General features: G+C 44.9%; 1 long non-coding RNA gene across 1 annotated transcript; it reads right to left on the bottom strand.

Annotated features, from left to right (window-relative positions):
- Positions 1 to 2,873: 2,873 nt before the first annotated feature.
- Positions 2,874 to 7,308, bottom strand: LOC135424855 (uncharacterized). The gene is made up of 3 exons (XR_010435389.1): positions 7,147 to 7,308; positions 3,556 to 3,731; positions 2,874 to 3,032 (listed from the first exon to the last, which is right to left on the bottom strand). It is a non-coding gene; the product is annotated as an uncharacterized LOC135424855 (long non-coding RNA).
- Positions 7,309 to 17,466: the final 10,158 nt, after the last annotated feature.

The following is a 17,466-nucleotide window of genomic DNA, read 5'->3' as shown; positions in this document are numbered from 1 at the left end:
AGGCACAGGCAGGTTTAAATTTGCACCTCCCCAGCCCTGCTGCAGTCCAAAAGCTGGACTAAGGAATAGGAAATACAGAGTGATCTCAGCAAATACAGAGAAAAATAGAATGGAGAGCAACAAGCTGGGGCCCTGATACTCAGCCAAACTCTCGAGATATGCTTAACTTAGAGGCTTTCTGCCTTCAACTTCAGTATGTACTGATATGGTTGCTGAGTCCAGAGGCTTCCCCAGGCCAGCACAACAAAATCAGATCCCCTGGACTGTTCCTGCTATGCTGAACCAGAGGCAGCTCCTGCTTGTCATTATGTTTGTGGCTTGGAGGTTTCATGGTGTGCACGTTGCTCACGAGGTGCATGGGAACCCATCACACCCCAATAACCACAATGTCTTTCCACAGGGAACAGGTTTGGTGTGAACCAACTGGGGATGAGTAAAGAAAGCTTTTATAGTTCACATTTGCACCAATATAAGATTCCCCTTGGGTGGCTCTCTGGCTCTACTTTGCTCTGTGGGAGGCTGGTCAGTGTTTATATGTACCCTTGATATTTTTTTTTTAGCAGTGCAGGACACCTTTCAAATTCATGCCATTGTGGGGCTGAAACCTTGGCTGTACAGACCCAGGGATGAGGATGGAGGCAGCACTTTGCACAGCCAATCCACTCCCCTCTGTTTTCATGGCAGTGGGGATTTTTCTTTACACCCTTGTGCCTCTCCCTCCCTGTGCTCACACACCTCTCCTGCAGCAAATGACTCAGTGTGTTTACAGAGAAGGAAAGCTAATAGAAACCAGGCAGAATTCGAGCCTCTCTGGGACTGCTTTACACACTGACAAAATCATTCTTTCCTCCCACGTTAAATATTCATGACACTCAGATTTTTAGATACAAAGGTACATTTTGTTTCTAAATGTGTTGATCCAGAATAGGTTTCTCAGCACCAGAGTTCTCTTTTCCATCCATTTTCAGAGGGAAAGATAAAAAAAAAAAAAAAAAAGGAAGGTGTGTGCCCCAAAAACAACGCAGTCTGACTTCATTTCCATCATGTCTCTTTTGGGGCTTGTTTTGATTTGGGAGCAATTTTGCCATGATGTTTATGGCCTGAACTGCTATTTGTACAACGTTGTGCTTTTTGTGTACACGTGAGTGTGTGTCCCTTGTACAAATAACACATCAACATCTCTGTGCTTCCCAGCCTGTGGTTAAGCCCATAAAACGAGATGCTTTAACAAAAGCCCCATATATTACTGCCATGCTGAATATTTGTAATTTTGAGGCAATATTTACATAGCCCATTCAGACTAAGCTCCTGGGCCTGCTGACAGATCACAGGCAGCTGAAAGCACAATGTGTGTGCTGCAGTTTAGTGCTAAGCATGGAAAGGGGGGGGGGAAAGTGCCAAAAATACAAGCAAGATAAAAAAGAACAGACTTATGTATTAACAGACACATAAAGCAAACAGAAGAGAGAAATACAAGTGGAAAATCGTATTGTACAAAGCAATGATGGAAGGGAACTCAATTTGGATTCAAGCTTCCAGAAAGGTGTTTGGAAGTGGGGCATCATCTCTGCTCACCTCTCCACCTTTTTATTGCAAGCTAAAAGCAAGGTTTTTCAAAGAACTCAACTCCAGAGTTGAGGCAAGATCAATTCTTCCCTTATGAAAATGTCACTAAAGATAAAAAAAAGAAAAAAAAAACAAACACAGAAATTTGTGTGGGTTTTTTTGCTATTTTCTGTTGATCTTGTTCTTGTTTAAAAGCACAGCAACGTTACAAGCTCCCTTTGGTTTCATTCTGTGGAATTGATCTGTGGGCACACAGGGAACAAACTGAGATACTGCAAAAATCTGGAAAAAGATGTCTTTTTTTAAGGAAGGAAGCTGTGTGGAGAGGGGGCTGTGGCAGGGAGCTGGCTGGCTGGCAGTGGTGTGTGCCATGTGCCAGCTCGTGTCACCCACCCCTGCACAGAGGAGCTGGTTCTAGTGCAAGGAAGGGTAGTTCCTGTGCTGGCAATGCCAGGATCCACCTTGCCCTGTCTTGCACAGATGGTGAGATGCTGACACAGTCACTGAGAAGCCTCCTGAGATATTAAAACTACCCTCACTGACTGCCCTTTCCCTTGAGAATGTTCAGCAGCTGGTTACTGAGCCATTCATGTAATGAGTTGCCTCCTCAGCCACCCGGAGCTGGGCCATGCCACTCCTAATCACAGCTCTCCTCTAAGTGTCCCTCACTGTTTCAAGGGATTTGTCCTTTCTTTTGTGCCAGTTTTTAGTTCTGTGGCCTTATTTTGGTGGTGCACATTTAGTACGTGGAGCCAGGAGTTAGGATGTGGCTTTGGGGGTCTGGAAAGAGAAATGATGAGTGAGCCACTGTGAGCCTGAACAACTCCAGGACCAGCCTAACCAGGAGCTGGGGCTGAGCAAAACATTTAAATATGGTGGAGGCAGAGGCTTAAATTATCCCCTGCCCATGGGGAAAGATCCACCAAATTGCAGTGCCAGGTCAGCCGAGTATAAAAGGTCATTGTGATCCACACCACAGAAACCACAATCAAATTAGCACTAATTGGGAATTGCAGCCGAGAGACCAAAGGCTGAATGGGCCATGAAGACTGAACTCCACATTCTCCTCAGGGTTCTCAAATCAGCACTAAAATCACTTGCACTAAAAAGAGAATAACTATTCCCTCCAAGTTCTTACCTATTTTAAAATCTGTGATTCAGTCACATCACACTCCCATGCAGGAGTGGTGTTTCATCAATATTATGCATTTGCAGTGTGGTGGAAAGCCCCAGTCTGAAGCCTTACTGAAGCAGATGTTGTACAAAGTCCTGATTCCTTTCAAAATAAGCTCACCCACAGGCACTGCTGGCTGTACCACACATTAGCAGTGGGCTTTTTTGTGGTTTCCATCAAATGTGGTTTGAAGGAGAACGTCCCCAACATGCAAGGCTGCAAAAAGAGTTCCCCAGTACAAGTCTGACCTCCTCTTCATAGTCCCAAAGCTTATAAAAGGAGGGTGTGGCCCCTGTAAAAGAAAGACAAAAGACTTTTGAGGACATGGCTGTTTGATTTGATTCCTGCTCAGTGCAGTCCACACCATTTTACTGGGTTGTTTATTGGCTGTAAACCATTGCCTTGTGTCTGAGGCACCTTTCAGGAGGCTCTGAGCCTCAGTGTGATGTCCATCTGCACATGTCCTTGTTGAAAGCCTCGCTGAGAATTTTCTTTCAGTCTTCTGTTGTTGCTGGCAAAAAAAAAAAGTGGACCTAATTTCTCCTTTGACTTTCTCTGGCTTTCTCTTCCAACCCTGCATTCTTTGTGTGCCTCTTTCTGAGACAACAAGGAGCTTGGCCATTTGCCAGGCTGGGATTTGTCCCTATGACTGTGCTCCCACACCAAAATCTACAGTGTCCCTTTCTCCACATTTCAGATCTGCCCTCTAACATGCATGGCCCTCATCCCAGACTATCTTGAAAAACTTCTCCCTAATGCCAGCTCATCTCAAACCTTGGGAGAGGTTTCCAGATTTGTTCCCTTTCTTCCTTCACCTGTTGGTTCTGCAAGAGCACCACGCTCATAGTTCCTCTGAAGACCCTGCTGGCATTCTCATGTCCTGGGAACTGCCTTTCTGTGCTAATGCCAGAGCTGTTAAGCTGCAAGTTGCTCCCATGAACATCATTGATGGGTCCATTTCCAGAGGGAAAAGCAGTAGATCTATTGTAACCTGCAGAGATAACAATGAAACTGGCTTCTGGATGAGGAAGGCTTCACTGGGCGAGGGAGTAGAGACAAAATGAACTCATTATTGCTTTCACCCAGTGCCAGGCATTAAAAGAATTTAACTGGTTTAGTGCAATTGGCCTTTTTCGTTATGTATACGGGCGTCGTGATGGACGAGTCGTTAAAAAATAAATACAGAAGTAATGATGGTAGCAATCACAGAAAGCAATTCTCAGCTATAATAAAGAGTCTCCTGGATGTGTACAGCCTGTGCTACACTATTGATTTCTTCCCTTCTTTATTGCACTTCACTCCTCTCAGTTCACCCCAGCCCCAGCCCTCGTGCTGCACAGCCTGCCAGCCAAGCGCTCCGACGAGCAGCCATGAATTATTAACATGCAGGAGCCCTTTAATTGGATGAGCTGCAATTAATAATTCATCGGAGGTGCTTGCAGAGAGAGGGAGGGAGGGAGGAAAGAAAGGAAAGCGGGTGAGATGTTGATGCTGAGAATTGGGGCCACAGTATGGGAGCAAGCGGGAACTTGAGATGTTCCAAAGCACTGCTGTGTGCCTGGCTGCAAGAGGAACTTGGTGCAGCTTGGAGACACCTGCCCAGGAGAATGAAGGATGCTTTTGGAAGTGTTACCTACCATGTGCAGGCGGTGTTCCCAGCGTGACAAATACATGGCACCGTGCCCAGAGCTGGCAACAGGAGGAGCCCGTGGTAGGGCACAGAGCTCAGCAATGAGCCTGTCTCCCACCTGTGCCTCCAGTGCTCTTTGAAACAGCCCCAGCATCCCGTCCCAGTGGTGATTTCCCTCCCTGAAAATGACCCAGAAGCAGAGTGGGGTGGGCACGAGGGAACAAACCCGCTGTGCTCATCACACCACCAGATCCTGCTTTCAGGGCTCCTCCAACAAATTAATGTACTCAGCCACACACAGTCTTGCTGGCTTCCAGCTGACAGGCAAGGCCACAGACCATTAATGTTAATTAATATTTACATTACAGTTGTGCCTGGAGGGCTCAATTCAGGTCTCTGTGGTGTGATGCATCCCACAAACATATCGAGGATCGGGTCCCCTCTTGTGCTGCTCAGTCCACAAACACATACAGAGACACGTTCCTCTGCCTAGAAACAGCCTTTTTCTTTTGCTTTTCATAACTTGTATTTTTTATGGCTTCAGTAAAGAAGCCTGGATGGCTATTAAAAAAAAATGAAGAAAAGAAAATAGGAAAAACAAAGCAAGATTTAGTGCTTGCACAAGTAGTAGGAACCACAGTTTCATACCAATTTCTTTTCTGAGACTGTAAGGTGTGGATAAAAGAGGTATAACAGTCCTGGCATACAAAGGTCACTAATGTATTTGAGAAATGGACAAGTTCTGGGGTCATTTAGGCTGACTCTTTCCTCACTATACATTGCCAAATTTCCAGTGATTGTCCCTGTCCTGACCCAAGAAACAGAAGGTGTGTGACTGAAACCTGTCTTCCAGAAACACATCCCATGCCTCCACGATTTCACTCTGTCAGAAGACTGGAAAACCTGTTTCACCATTTGTAGGGTATGACCCTCTTTGCCCCCTGGGACTCATTAACAGGGTGAACAGGGAATCATAGACCCACAGGATATCTCATCTTGGAAGAGACTCATAGCACACACAGAAATTTATCCCAGTTTTCCCATGTCGCTGAAGTTATGGGGATAACCAGAATCAACAGTGACCATTCCACTTTTGCACCAGCTCTGCTCAGTGCTTTGATGCTCTGCTTTACCTCTCAGAATAAAAAAAAAGAAAAAAAAGCAAAGCTGGTTTGTGGTGTCAATTTTCTCTGCAGGAATCAACTTGGGACTTCTTTCCTCAGCCTTGGCCATGCCACTATTGTTTCATCCAATCTGTGCATCTTCCCCACACTCTCCTGTGTCTTTAATTAACCTGTATTGTACCTCCAAGCTCAGGCTTGAAGCCAGAGTAAGAAGTCATTTGCATTGTCTTGTGAGTATAAATGTGCTCTAAATCTCACACCTCCTCCTACTCCTGGCTTCCTCTGTGAAGCAGAGCTGAGTGTGGCAACATCTGCATTCCAGCTCAGCTGCTCCATTAGCAGGTTGGGAAGGTGGGGCCAGGCTTTCACCTCTCCCATCTGCTCCAGGGGTGTAACAAGGCTCTGATTCGCTGAGGGGCTCGTTCTGCAGTGAAAAATACCAGAGAGTTCGTGCAGCTACCAGGAGTCTTAAAGATAAACAGGGACTTAAATCCCCCTCTGAACTAAAATGCAAACAAATCCATGGCCCTGCCAGGCTCTGAGGATCAAGCCTGGTGCAGAGTTCTTATCTGTCCCAAAGAGGCTAAGGCATAACACAGCTGTTATTTTTTAAGCTGCCCCCAAGGGTAGACTGGCCCCTGTTCCACGAATACAAATTCCTTGCTCTTCATTGCCCCTGATTTTTCTATTCTTTCAGGTATCAAAGATATTTTCATTTCAATTCTTTTAGAATTACTGACCACACAGCTGAACAATTTAGTCAGAAGAGATCCACAATCCATAGACTACCCCAGTTCCACGATTTTTCTAATATTTAATACAACAAACTCTACTGTGTTGAAACCTGCCTGAAGACTGGAACAAGAGGCTGAGAATTAGGAACTCAAAACTGATTTTTTTTTTTTAATTGAAAAGATTTAATCTCCTTGTGTCTCAGTTTCCCCAGTTGTTCAAGTGCCATAAGAAAGTCAGGACCCATCTTCAGAGTGGAAGTTTGGGTCTTAATGAAGAGGTTCCAAGCACTGCAAATGAGAGTCACTGTAGGGCCACTTGGAGCATTAGTGTTATTATAGGAGTGCCATGGGGACCCATTCAGGATGGAGAATCATCTTTAAGAGAGAGATGTGGAGTCTCTTTGCCTCTGCAGGTTAACAGCTGACCTTTTAATGCTCCATCTGCACAGTTTGATACAGAGCAAATGTTTTGATCATTTAATATGGTAAACACAGAAAGAGTTCGGTAGGAAATGATGTTCTTTTAGCTGTAACCCAATGTTTATTTCCCCTGTTTGACTAATTCCTTTTCCTTTTTGTGGTAAGCATGCCCAGGCTATGCAAGGCTGGGTTATGGATTCCCCTGAGCTAAAAGTGTGGCCGCAAAAACCCCTTTTCCAGTGTAAAAGCTAATTAAAAAATTCCTGCCTCTGGCTGCCCTTGTGTTGCAGCTCTTCACCCCCTCACCTGTGCCTCTATCTGGGGGTTGTGCTGCAAACCACATCACAGAAATGATCTGTGTTTAAAAACCACCAAGCCCCTGCCACTCACAGGAGTGAGACCCTCTCAGGAGAGAGACCCTTTTAAAAATGTCACTGCCAATGCACAGCTTGGATCTAAACACCAGCACACTCTGCACTGGTCTGGAGCCCTGCTCACCTCTTGTTCTGCTCCTGGCAGGGAAATTTGCTCAGCCAGAGCAGGTCTTGGGATGTTTTTGTGCAGGAAAGGAGCACGTGTCCAGATGTGAATTATAGGCAGCTTTTGGGAAAATATAAAGAACAGGCAAAGGAGAAGCAGAAGGTGAGTGCCCCAGGAGTGCCTCTGCCCTAGGGGTGATATGTTATCTATCACATGAGCTCCTTCCATGGACCTGTTCCCCATCCCTATAGAATGTTGATGTTACTCAGTAGCCTGTGGCTATGAGGGGTGCATTGGGAGATAAAAGTGGAGTTTTCCTCTGGGTGACAGTGTGCAGGACTTATTCTCACTGTCCTAAGATATGACCTATCATGAATGGGTCCAGTGTCCTGATCCATCACTGGACAGAGTGTGGCTCTGGCCCTGGTGCAGCTGTCAGTCTAAGGCAGGAGAGCTGGAGTGGCTCTGGGACAGACCTCCTCAGCTATGTTTAGCTTATGGATGTGATTCCCAGTACCATCCAAAGAAGACTCAGCAAATTGTCCTTAAGACAAATCTGTCACCCCTGAATTGCAAGTTCAAGGGACAGACCTGAAGCCCAGCCTTGCACAAGATCACCCTTTTGGGAAGAAGACCAAACTCTGAGCTCAGGCTGCTCTTAAATCACAGCAGTTCTTGCAGTAGATGATTCTGGGAACCTTCAAGAGGGTTGTCCTCTCTAAGGGACACAAGTTCTGGAGCCAGATGCTGTTGAGGTGGATTGATGGAAGATCAGCTTGTCCCCAAAGCTATTGATCTTTGTCCTACACAAATACTGGAGATGAACAAGTTAGTGCCAAAGAGGATGGTGCTCCCTACCAAAAACCTCTCATTGGTAATGCCCACAGCACATCTGTGCTCCATTGCTACCAGATCCAAGCAGGGCATGAAGGAAGCTGCAACAATTAGCAGATAGAGAGGGATAGACACAAAGAAAGAGAGCAAAACCTTCCAGAAAGGTCCTTTTCCTTCTCAGAAACTGGAGCCATGGGAGAGGTCTCCCACCCACTTGTAAAGGGCAGCAGGAAACAGACTCTGCAGATGACACAGTGGTCCCCTAAGCAGCTTTAACTGAGCCATGACAAGAGGAACAAATCCTTAAGGAAGACCATTTGTGTCAGTTCTGGTCTAGATGTCCCACTATCTCAGTCCCAACCAGCTCAGTTCTCATCCTGGGAGACCATTTTCAAAGGGACGTGAAGTAGTCCCAAAACACTCCCTGGAAATGGGGTGTGAATGGCACATACACATGCAAATGAGGAAGAAGTTGCAGCTCCTCATAATGCTGAATATGGAAAAGAAAAAAGAGAAAAAGAATTCTATCAGTGAGGCTTCTGCAGCAGGAACAGAGTTCATTTCTCTCCAGCTCTGGGGAGTGAAATGTATTCAGCTCACACAGGCCACTTCAGCATCTTTCTTTGTTTTTTATCTTTCCAACGTAGGAGAACAAATTTAACAATGAGATTCCGTTTCTGTTTCCTACATGTGGAATAATTAAATTTGCATCTCACTCTGTAGTTGGATCTGCTGTTTGAAGAGGAATGTATCAATTGGACATGAGCCCAATGTGTTCTGCTCTGCAAATAAGGCAGTTTGCAAAAAAACAAGGCATAATCTCTCACCCAGGCAATAATCACAGGAAAATCATCCCTCACTGACAGCTCTCTTCAGGGCTTGATTCATATTCTTGCTGGTGAAAGAGCAGGAGGGAGGGGGTGTAAGGGGAGTAGACTTTTGGCATCTCCTTGTGGCAACCTCCATCCCAAACGATGCGGGTTTGGTACAGGACTGAATGCTGCTGCCTCAGAGCTCTCTGATTCTCTGCAGGCAGATTTCCCAACCAGAAATTGTACATCTGCTGCCTTAAGACCTTTCATTGCCTGCTGAGACCATGGGAAACATTCCTGATGACTTTGATCAGCTTTGTTTGAGGCCGATGGAGAAGAATTTTTTTGTTCTCAGGGGTTTTGTTACCTCGGACAGAACCGGGTGCTCATTGCTCCACATGCTAAACCCTTCAGAAAAATCCATCCCTTCCAGCTTTGGTTGGCAGGATGGATATCCCTGCTTCCCTGACCATCAAATCTGTTCTTGGAATCTTGAAATCTTTCAAGAAACAACCTCCCTCTTCCTGCCTTCCTTTCCTTTAAGTAGTGGAATTCCTTTGCTGTCTCCACTCTGGTGTTCCCTGCCTGTGACATTTGCTTCAACCATTTTGAGAATCTGCTGCCCCTTTTGAATCCCATCCACCATTCTTTTGTCCAGAAGGAGGGAAAGCAAACGTGCCAGGCAGAAGGAAGAGAAGATGGAAACTGTTGAAGAATTTTTGGATCTGGCATGGCTGGAAATGAATAGAAGTTTAATTCAATCAATCAGAGAGTCAAACTGCACCTGCCCCAGTTAATCTAAAACTCTTCAGATTAAATACCTTATTCTAAGTGGAAATTAATTGAGTTTGTCAAGTGGTTCCTACTGCATTAAACATACTCTGGATCAGGAAAACAGCAGAAATAAAGACAATACTTTCTTTTTTTTTTTTTTTTTACAATTGAAAGGCTTTTAGTGGAGCTGCCTGAAGCTTTTGATTTTTCTCTCTCCAGTGCCCCTTCCATAAAAATTTTTGTTTGAAAGGCATCTCCTTGATCTAATTTGGCTGTCCCAAGGGTCTCAGACATACAGCCACCATGGTCTCCTGGTCCACTGCACTTCAACCAGCCCAATATAATCCTTACATGCCTGTCAAGTGGCATTCTCTGTCTAAGGGTGGAAGCACAAGCTTCTCCAAACAGACCTGTGACAAACAAGAGGATAGTTCTCTAGTGGAAGGTGTCCTTGCCCATATTCCATGATATCACAGAATCAGGGAATCATAGAGTGATTTGGTTTGGAAGGGATCATAAAGATCACCAGATTCTACCCCCTGCCATGGGCAGGGACATCTTCCACTAGCCCAGGTTGCTCCAAGCCCTGTCCAACACTTGCAGGGATGGGGCAGCCACAGCTTCTCTGGGCATAAGATTTCTGCTTGACATCTGTGGTCTGTGGGTGCATCATGGACACTGCTCTGGACACACAAAGTCATGAAAAGATGATATTTGTTACTCTCAAGCTGGAGTTCTCTGCCTCGTGCTTCCTCCCTCATGTGCTCTTTCACACTCATTTTTCCTTCTCCCTCCCTCCTCCTGCTTCCCCCCCTCTCCTTTCCACACCTGAGTTGAATCTAATGAAGATGCATAAAAAATGTTTCCATTCCATGAAATGCAATCCATCAAAACACACTTCATATATATTGTGCAGAAATGAATCCATTTCAGCCAGGAAGGCTGATAAATCAATTTAAGTGGAAGACTTTTGACAGTTTAATTCAAATTAAGTCCACTTTGTTCAATTAGAGGGTAGCTGGAGGGGTGGTGGCAGGAAACAAACAGGATTGCTAGAACAAAAACTGCATTTTTTTCTCAGTCTGGAGCCATCTGTGGATCATTTTTCTTAAAGGAGGGACAGAAAGATACTAATTAACACACAATCAGTGACCAGTAAATTACTTGTTTTTAAAACCTTATCCATATTTTGCACAACATTCCTGCCTACCTTTGTGTGAGCTGCAACAGTGATGGAAATATTTTAAGATGGATGGTGAGGAGGAGATGGAAGAGGTGGCCAAGGTCTTTCTGTATTCAGGGAGGGGTGTTTGTGCAATGCTCCTGAAGTTCTGCTGTGGGTGTCAAGTACTTTGGAATGACTCCAGTGAAAAGAACTTTGGGAAAGCCCTTTCCCCAGTGTCAGACAACATGGAATGTCTGAGTGACGCATTCCCATGGGTCAAACTCTCACACAGCTTTTGTTTGGCTCCCAGGCAGGGCTGGGACAGGCTGGTGAGTGCCAATTCTTGAGTTGCCCACACCATCCCCCCCCTGCATTGCCAGAGACAAGCCTGGAAACACAGTTTGTTTGGACATTCAGGCTGTTCTGGGGGATGTTCCTGCAAAACATCGACTTTCCATGTGCACACAGAGGACATGATTTGCTGCCAGCCCAGACCAGGGAGGTAAAGCTGGGGAAACGTGGGCCTCCAGCTAATGGGATTAAATTCAGCCCAGTTACCTGTTCTGTTCTGTGAAACTTGGTGAATCAATTCAGAATTCCCAGTGATCTGGGTTAAGAGAGGTGTCGACTCCCAGATGTTTTAACACCTGAGAAAGCTGTGGTTTAGTGATTATTGAGCAATACATTTAAAAAGTGAATGACAGACCTGGAAAGCAGCATCTGCTTTTTCACTTTCTAACATATTTTCTCAGCCAAACCGAGGTTTTCGAGTTCACAGTGCAAAATGTAACTGAATTTCATCCAAGTCTGCAGACTCCCTAACGCATTCTACGCTTGGATTGGCAAAGAACGACCAATTCTCTTTTTTTTTCCCCTCCAGTTTTGCAAAACTGAGTCCTTGTCACTGACAGATGGAAAAACAAAGACTTTTGCAATTAGCAGGATAATGGATTTCATGGGATTTGAGTGAGTTTTTCTTCTACTTTCTTGCTCAGAGTTGGTGAGCAGCTCAGAAAATATGCCTTTTCTTTTCCTTCTGACAGACAGATCTCTTCAAAAAATGGGAATTCTTTGTGCAGGTAGCACAAGAGGAGTCTAGAAAGAACAGCCAGTACTGGGTAAAAATGATCCAGTTGTTTTACTGAGAAACTCAGCAGATGAATCAACTAGAATGGTGGAAAATCAACTAGATATGGTGGAAAATTTCTTCCTGTTACTTTCTGACTGGCATCTGACTAATTCAGGCCTCAAAACCCCACAGCTTTTCATTTAGGCTTGTGTAAGAGCAGTGGAAGGTATTTGTGGAGGTAAATATTTCAGTTCAAAATAACTACCACAGCAAGTTATTTTCCCTGCCTGGTGAAACTCATGAGTCCAACAAACCCCATCGCTGCCTCCCAGTGCTGGATGGCAACTTTATAAAACCTTCTGCCAGCTGCCAGTGGAGCAAGAGCAGGAGAAAACAAGTGGATGTCCAAAAGGTTTGTGATTAAGCATTTTCCCCCAATTTTTTTGATTTTCCCCAAAACTAGGTTGTTTCCAAATTAGACCCTGTTTTCACTGACTCTGTTTTTTAGTTTTCTTCCTTGTGTGTGTGTGTGTGTGGAGGGGAAATAAGCGAACAAAGCATGGTAATTTAAACCATTTCCCAGAAAGGAAAACAAGCAAACAACCACTCAAAGAAACAACCACTCAAGTGAATCCTTGGGAAAGAACTGTTTCAAGAAAAGAAAGTGTACTGTCAGATGGAAAACCGGTTTGGGGGAGCGGCAGTGAGGGAAGGTGGTTGGGAGGATGGATAAAAGAGCAGAGAGACTTCTGGCAGAGGGGCAAAGCCTTTATTTCACTGTGCACGTGTCTCTTGTGCCCTTTCAGCCCTGCTGTGGCAGCCCTGGGAGGATGCTGAGGTGCTGAGATCCTGCTGGAGTGGCTGCACTTCAGGTGACACGTCGCTGCTCAGAGGGCTCCATGTCCCAGCCCCTTGGACAGGGGCCAGTCCAGAGGCTTCAGCTTCATTCCCAAACCTCTGCAGCACGTCCCCAGCTTGCTATACCTCCTTCAAATGAATTTATGGCTCTATAAATGGTGAATCATTGTGTATAATAAAGAGCAGAACAGATTTGAGTGGTATCCAATTTAATAATTACTCGAGTAACTCAATCATTCTCAGATATGTGGTTTCAGTGTCTGCAGACCTTGAAGACCTGCTTGGAGCATTCAACAGACAAGAGAGCACTTTTTACTGCTCTGTTGCTAAACCAGTCCTTCACAGACCCTGCACATACCTCATCTACATCTCAAAACTTTGGAAAGATTGTGTTCAGGCTTGGAGGGTTTGTCTGAGCCTGAATTTGGAGGAGGAGGTACAGAGGACTTATACCTGCACCTCCACATATTTGAGGACCACTCCTCAGGCCAGTCATGAGAAATGTCTGTCTCTGTGCTTTGATAAATGATTAATTTAAAATATGCAGTTGGCAATGTTTAAAGATGAGCAGCCCAGCTCCCAGAATTTTTGAGGTCTGCAGTGTTTCTTGACGGGCACAGAAAACAGGCCCCTTCCAGTTCGTATTCCTACATGAGATTTTAACAAGGCTGTGCTGAGCTGTGGATCCACAGTGCTTGCAAATGCAAAGCAAGACTCAAAGGTTATTTTGTCCTCTCTCTAAGATGAACAACAGTCAGATCCCAGTGGAGCATCCTCAGTGCTGCAGGTGGGTCCTTTCACTAACTGGCAAAGTTTCAACTCCGCAGCAAAGCTGAATTTAGGCTGAGCAAGTGGAGTAGATGATTAGACCCTAAACACAGTATTTTCTAAAGTCTTCTTGCCTCAGAATAAAATAGAGGATTGTGAGGACTCTGTAAATCAAAAGTTTTCCATGACTCCAAGGGCACACTGTCCTACTTGGGCCTCTGGGTTTTAGGGAACTGTCACATGCTCTAACCTGAACAAGGGCTGCTGAGAAGTCACTGTAAAAACCACCTCTGCTCTCAGTGCCTGGGACAAGTGACAGCTCCCACGTGAACCACCTGTGTGACAGCACCCTCACACCTGCACCAGAATTTGCAGTGGAAATTCCGGTTTCTCATCATGGGACTGTCAAAATTTGCTGTGCCTTGAAATTCCTCGTGCAAAAAATGAGCTCCAGGATGAGGTTGGGGACTTGGTTACTCACAGGAGTTAGCAGCCTGCCCAGGGGCATCTCCTGAGAAGGGCAATTCCCCCTTTGAAGGCTCACTTTGTTGGTGCAGAATTCACACCTGCACTGGGGAGACACAGCAGCTGAACGACAGTTCTTTAAATACTCATTTTTTTGCTTAATAAACTGACAGAGGTTAAAAGCGAGTCACTGAAAACAAATGGGCCCCCATTCTTTTCTAGCAGCAAGTTAAACCACCAAGGTTTTGGTGGAATAAGTGCTGATTTCCTGTGGTCTAAAAGACCATGAGCTGATTTGGCACATGGATATTTCTGAGACTCAAGGAAGCAAATCTCACCCTTCCCTAAATTTAGACTTAGGTACCAAAAAGTGCTTCCTCCCACAGTGAGAGAATACTCACAGTGTCCCTTCAACTCAACACCTTAATTTTTTTAAGTAGATACATTATCATTCTTTATTATATAACACACACTAATATTTTAGGTGAATAAATTTAAAACAAGTATTTTTTCTTCCTGAAAATGCTGTTTTCTCTATTTGTCTGTGTGGCTGCTGCGTTCCAGAGTGTGATAAATGACCAAGTGGTTCTTATCTGTGCATGGATCCTTTTGTTGGAAGAATGAACTGTGTGATAGTAGTATCTGTTGTGAATACAATCAGAGACTGCTGGTTTAGATCCTTGCATTGTATCTCTGATCTTTGGTAACCATAAATTTTAATAAAAAGTAAAATCAAAAGGAAAATAACTCTGGCCTACAATAAGTACATGATTTGTTTAGCTAAGCATCAGGAAGATTTTTTTTTTTAGCAGCTAGACTTGAATTCTCTGCTGGATCTGGGAGAAACAGTAAAAGCAACAGGAACTAGAGGAAAAGGCCTCCAGTTGCACCAGGGGAGGTTTAGATTGGATATTAGGAAACATTTCTTCGTGGGAATGGTGGTCAGGCATTGGAACAGGCTGCTCAGGGCAGTGATGGGGTCCCCATCCCTGGTGGGATTTAAAAGTCCTGTGAATGTGGCACTTGGGGACAAGTGGTGAACGTGGCTGTGCTGGGGGGATGGTTGGACTCAGTGATCCTTTCCAACCTTAATGATCCTATGATTGTTACACCTGTGGTGTTTTGGGGCAGGACTCAGGACCATTTTTGTAGTGGTCTGCCCAGTGAGAAAATGTTGAAGTCAGATTTGCATCCCATTAGGGATCCATTGGTTTTCCAAGCAGCACCACCTGGGTGTGCAGTATTAATCAAGGTGGGCACGTGGGCTATCAGGACATGCACTGAGCTATTGCACCTTGTCAAGGAATCATTGGACACCTGCAGGGCAAGGCTTGGTGGGAGGCACTGATGGTGGAGGTGGGGAAAGGGCTTTCCATAAGGAATATTTTTCACGGCGTAAGGACTTTGGAGAAAATTAATGTGAAACATTAAAAATGTTCCTTTTTAAAAGGGAATCCATTTTTTAGGCACAATGAGACACTTCAGGTGGTGTGGCAGTGTTGAGTAATGCACACTGGAGTTATTTAACTTCATCTCATGCCTCACTATTCCCCAGGGGCACCTATTAATCAGCGTTACCAGGCAGTTTGTCATGTCCTTTTGCTTAAATAATATCCATACCAAAATACAAGTAATGCAGGCACCTGGAAATCAGTGGGGAATCTGCCTGTGTCAGGACAGCAGGATCTGTTCTGGAGGACACAGGAAAGCTGAAGGACTCCAGTTGTCTTCCATGGGCTTTGAATGGTGCTGTAGCAGATTGTTGGAGTGAGCACGTGTATCCTGATGGGAAAATGTGCCAGCCACCACTGGTGGACCAGGATCAGTCTGATAAATAAAGATATAAATAAATTTGCAAGGAAATATGACACCAAAGTGCAAACATAACATTGCCCCTGGGCACAAGCTTCAACTTTTCTGCCAGATAAGGAGGGATTTTCAGGATGTGTAATCACAGTTCATGTGAGAAAACATCAACAAGCTCTCCCTGCCTGCCCATTGGGCCAAAACACACATGAGGATACCTGTTTTGGGGCAGATAATTCATTTTGGCTTTTGATTCTCATGGCTGAGACCTGCTGACCAGGGCGTGGACTCACATTACAGTGAGTGAGGAGTTTGTGAGGTGGATGTGTGCCCGCTGAGAGCCTGAATCCTGGAGGGAAAACCTATCCCTGGAGGAATTTAAATGTGCTGATGTGGTGCTTATGGACATGGTTTAGTGGTGGGCCTGGCAGTGCTGGGTTAACAGTTGGACTCGATGATCTTAAAGAACTTTTCCAACCTAAAGGGTTCCGTGATTCTGGGATCCACCAGAAACCGAAAAAGCATCTCTGATTTTGTGAAGGAACTCATACACTACCAGAACTTTTTTTACCTGGGACACAAAACCCTGTGTCCTGCTAGCAGTGATTGCCTGCCATCTCCCCTTGCAGGTGGCATCAGTAATTTCTGTACTTAAGGATCTGTGGGGGGAACTCTCCTGTCTGTCTACAGACTCCCCCAGCCTGGCCAGTCCAGAGAGCCCAGCTTTCCAAAGCAAAGCCTGGCAGAAGCTCTGCCCAGCTTCCTTTCTTCTTTGTCAGATTTGTGTTTAAACTGGACACCTGAAGGTTAAATTACTGCAGGCCCTCATCAAACCAATAAATCACCTAATTCCCTACCTCCCCCAGCCAAAGGTTTTCTCTAACTTGTTAAGCAAAATACAGACAGCGTGGGCTGCCATTCCTGCAGAACTCACCAGCCTTCCAACACCTGAAATAACTGGCAGACCTGTCAAAAATGACCTTCTTTCAACAACATCTCTCTCCTTTTTTATTCCTCCCCCCTCCCAGGTAGGGAGTGGGAGAGGTTGGAAAACTGTAAAGATCAAGCCACAGCTGCATGTGGTACCTAATTAAACAAGTGTAAGAAAGCAAAGAAAGGTCAAGTTGTCAAAAATCATTGCTGTATCTTTACTGGATTGTATTTAGAGACTGATAGCAGCAAAGAAAATAACTCAATAAAGTGAATGAGACCGGAATAACAAACTGACTCCAGGGACAGGCTAGTTTTGAAACACAAAAAGCTTCAGTTGCAAGATTTATGAATGTATATATATGTATATATCTGTATGTGTGTATATACACTCAGAGAGATACAAATCGAAGGGAAACAAGCGCTGGAAATGAAAGCAAAAGTGTTTGCAAAGAGCAAACAGATGACATTAACATGGGGGGATGGAGATGGGACAGGGGAAGTTCAAACAGGAAATGTGACACAAATTAGAGCCTGAAAATACACAGACACAACCAAATAATTTAGGAAGAAATTCTTCCCTGTGAGGGTGGGGAGGCCCTGGTACAGGTTGCCCACAGATGCTGTGTTTGCCCCATCCCTGGAAATGTCCAAGGCCAGGTTGGGTTGGAGCAACCTGGGCTAGTGGAAGGTGTCCCTGCCCAGGCAGGGGATTGGAGAGAGATGGGCTTTATGGTCCCTTCCAACCCAAACTATCCTGTGATTCTATGATGATTCTATGATAAAAGGAGAAGAAAATTAGTAAATAAATTATAGAGTGGATAGGAAGGGGAAAAACATAAGACAACAGAAAGTAC

This window comes from Pseudopipra pipra, chromosome 20 (genome assembly GCF_036250125.1).
Source record: "Pseudopipra pipra isolate bDixPip1 chromosome 20, bDixPip1.hap1, whole genome shotgun sequence".
NCBI classification, from domain to species: Eukaryota; Metazoa; Chordata; class Aves; order Passeriformes; family Pipridae; genus Pseudopipra; species Pseudopipra pipra.
This window is presented reverse-complemented; position numbering and strand designations above follow the sequence as displayed.